We start from the raw sequence: 4,405 nt of genomic DNA, 5'->3' as shown, positions 1-4,405 counted from the left end.
CAATTTTGCCAATTTCACACAAATTTCAAAAGATGCCAATTTACGAATAGGGTCCAGAATAAACAAGAAAGACATTCCTGACACTAAAATGACATTTCCTCTAGTCATTAGTCATGTCTCAAGGCCCCTCTTATATTCTTTTGCTTTCCATTTTGAATTTTTATTCTCACAAAAAATATAAGATTTACTGTTATGCAGACTACTGCATTAGTGTAAAAAATGGTATAAATATTATTGGTGCACTTGTGAAAGAATATTAGACTCACCAGTTGACATGTATTGCACGCTTGGCACGATTTGTTTACTTTTGAAATTTGGTAAAAATCGAACATTTCTGCTACTTTGAGCTCAATTTCAAGGCACCTTTCTTTGTAAAACCAGCCAAAATCATCTCAATTTCTGTAATATGTCTTCCATTCTATAAAATGAGACCAAGAAAACTAGAATACAACAATAAATACCATACGAAAATACACTGCAAAGTCGCTGATTTATTCCAAAAAAATGGTCAAAGTTTTTTTTTTCTCATTATGCACTGTGTGCTGCAGGATTTTTTTTAGACTGTGCACACTGACTACATAGACCCATTCTTTCATATGAAGGCCTACCAGCTTTCTCCCACTAGATTTGAGGCCGCTAGAATTTATGCGTACTAGTACGTCAAAAACCCCTACGCGTAAAACGTACTAGTACGACGAAAACCCTCAAAGGGTTAATTAATAATCATAAAATTTGGACAGGCTCAAAGATACACAGCAACCAAGGCCAAAAATCCCCCAGCCAGCCAAAATAAACTTGCATTAAGTAAAAATACATGATGTAGCAAGATGGATATGTGGTGCAGGTGTTGTGGCATAACATTATTAATCACTTAAGGATTATACAAAATATGCTCTTCCCCAGACACAAAACATCATAAACCATGGGTATATTCTGATGAAATTATGAGACTGACTTGTGACCAACAATGTGTACTACGTATGTGGTATGTGTGTGTACTGTATGGTATGTGTGTTTTGTTTTAGAGAAATTGATACTGCTATTTAGACCTTTTAGCTCTTTCACATAAAGGATAAAGAAAGTAACTCCATATTAAGCTAATTTCCTAAACTGACCCAATTCAATACCTCTGATTCTGGCTCATTTTCAGTCTATACGACAAATATGCGAAAGGATATACATACAAATGAAGTGTATAATACCAGCCATGGCCAGGGGACATTACGATATTTTGTGTTTGGGCAAATTCTAAGGTGAATTTCACTTTGTTCATTACTTATAATAGTACAATCTGGCTACTTCAAATTTATGAATAATAATTGAAATGAGACAGTAAAAAATAACAGGCACTTGAGTGAAAAACAATGATACAATGTAGGTTATTATAATTAGTAGTTTAATCATTTTATAGAACCACTAAACAAAAGGGGATCATATAGAGCCTGGAGAATGAGAGGCAAGCAGGTTTAATCCAAGAAAAGGGAGAACATGTCCAATTTCTGGATCAAAAGCCCCTACTGGCATTGGGGAAACATGGTGTAAAATTCCCTGGATACTGCAGAATTTTCCAGGATAAGATGATAAAATACTAACTAGGCAATAATGAGTTTAATAATTGAAATAAAGACAAGGTATTAATGTACTACTTAAAGGTCTCTCTAATGTGGCAATTTGTAGTGATAGAATAGCAAGCTGAAATAGACTAAAGTAGCAGGCTACTCACAAGAATGCTGAGCAACCTCTGAATAGCTCAAGTTCTAAGGTTTTATAGAAAGGATAAATGCCCACAAACTGCCATCAAGCAGTTCCCTGAATTGAGCCTGAATACCTTTCATCCCCCCCACATGCGCTGCATAATCCTACAGGTTTAGCACTCTCGCATAATTATAATACCCTGTTTATCACAGGACTAAATTAGATTTTCAAAATACAAATCATAAAAATCACAGTCTTTTAGTGTATAATGATTCACAAACAGCTTGATATGAATAAAAAAAAAATTTTCAACTACTTTATGGTACAGTTAATTGATCAATTTTTATTTCCAAAAAGTACACAACTGTTATAAAATTAGGTGACATGTATATCACGTATTATGGAAAGCACCTGGTTATGCCGAACATTTTGGCCAGATAGTAAAATTACTTGCCATGCATATCTCTAACATCAAAATTGATTGCAAAAGTAACAAATAACTATCAGCAATTTTTACAACAGCAATTCAAATAAACAACCTTTAATAATAAAAGGGGATTTCAACAAGTCTGTAGTCCCAAAAGCAGCTACTTTCTTAAACATGTATAACTACTAATTATTATACAGACCACTGCCCAATCAACAGTGAAAACTGGTTTATTGTGTAATGAACAGATCATGTCATGACCAATAAATTTGCTCCTCAAAAAAATGTATTATTAATGCTGTATCACCCTTATGAGTTTACTGCTTGGTTGTGATTATAAAAGTAATGACATCATCTCAAATTACCACTAAAAAACAAACAATATCACATTCAGACTCGATGGCTAACAAAGACTTTAGTAATGATCAAGACAGTAACTCTCAAGTCCAAAAGTTTCTATAAAAAATTCAAAGATCTACAGTAAGCAATGGCTTCTGAAGACCAAACAGATCACAACTAAGAGGCTAAGCATGCTGTTAACATATGGCTAACAGCATCCTTTGATCCATGGACAAAAAAAACTATGAAAAAATAAAGACTAGGCATAATATCAAAATACAAAAAAATACTCAACATTGATAAATATGCTAATAAAGATCTCCAAATAACTTGTACAGTCCTGTACTATGCTAACAAATTTACTGACAAAAGATATTGAAATGACCTAGAAAACATTCTCACACATACTGCATTCTAATAAAGTAACTAAAATAAAAGAAATTATAGCACGTAAGCATAATAAAGTTCCTATTCCAATTACTGAAACTGCAAATAAAATACAATACAAGTATGTAATTGCTTCTCGATTAATGGATCAAACCCGAGCAGAAAAATTCCAAACTCCCAAGTCCAACTTAAAGATTTTCTTACAGATAAATACCAAGCTCCTTATATTATACAGTGGTCCCTCAATAATCGTCCGGCCTGAAGGTCGTCCATTTCGGAAATAGTCCCATTATTTCGTCTAAACATTGGCTCGCAAATGGTCCGTTAACCTGCTAATCGTCTTTCGCCCTGGACGCGTACTCACGGCTCTGAGCCGTTCCCAGCCAGTGTGCTATTGTTTACCAGTGAGCGACGGTCCCCTCACGTGTTCATACGAAATATTTCATAATACAGTGGACCCCTGCTTTACGATCAGCTCCCAATGCGACCAATTATGCAAGTCCATTTGTACGTGTATGTTTGGGGGTCTGAAATGGACTAACCTAATTTACAATATTTCTTATGGGAACAAATTCGTTCAGTAATGGCACCTGAACATAATTCTGGAATGAAATAATATCGTAAGCCGGGGGTCCACTGTATTCCATTCATTTTAGTGCTTGCAAGTGCTAAATAAGCTACCATGGCTTCAAAGAAAGCTCCTAGTGCCAAACCTTTGGTAAAGAAGGTGAAAAATATGTTTGAATCTAAGAAAAACATCACTGAACAATATGAAAGGAGCAAGAGTTTCAGCAGGAAGAGCAACAGATCGCAGCTCAGAATCTTGCTGCAGAGGAGGAGGAAGAGAGATGGAAGAAGGTGCCTTCTTCAGAAATTAGGGAGATTTTTGAAATGTGGGGTAGGATGGAAAGATTTATAGAGAAACATCAACCTGAGAAGGATGTTGCAAGCCATATCGGCAACTTGTACAGTGACAGAGTCTTGGCCCATTTTAGGGAAGTTTTAAAGAGATGCCAGAAACAGAGCTCTCTGGACAGTTTTTTTTTTGCAAGACAGGACTCCAGTGACTCTCAAGCTGGTCCTAGTGGCATTAAGAAACAGAGAAGAGAAATAACCCCAGAAAAGTACTTGGTACCTGAGGTGTTGATGGAAGGGGATTCCCCTTCCAAACAGTAATTCAATGTCTCTCCGACTCCAGTCTTCCATACACTAAGAAGAATCGCCAATAAAGGTAAGTGTTATGCTGTTAATGTTTCATTAATCATGTGCCACTGTATTGTTTATATACTACATCTATATTTCTTGAAAAAATTTTTTGTTTTAATACTTCTGGGTGACAGGAACGGATTAATTGTATTTACATTATTTCTTATGGGGAAAATTGATTTGAAAATAGTCTATTTCGATAATAGTCCCACTTCCAGGAACGGATTATGGACGATAATTGAGGGACCACTGTATTCTTCCTTGAAGCCTTTTTATCCACTTCTCTGAGGCTATGGGTCCCACAATTTACACCAGAGGTGGAAATATATACAGTGGACCCTTAACCAGCGA

Source organism: Cherax quadricarinatus, chromosome 17 (assembly GCF_038502225.1).
Source record: "Cherax quadricarinatus isolate ZL_2023a chromosome 17, ASM3850222v1, whole genome shotgun sequence".
Taxonomy (NCBI): Eukaryota; Metazoa; Arthropoda; class Malacostraca; order Decapoda; family Parastacidae; genus Cherax; species Cherax quadricarinatus.
This window is presented reverse-complemented; position numbering follows the sequence as displayed.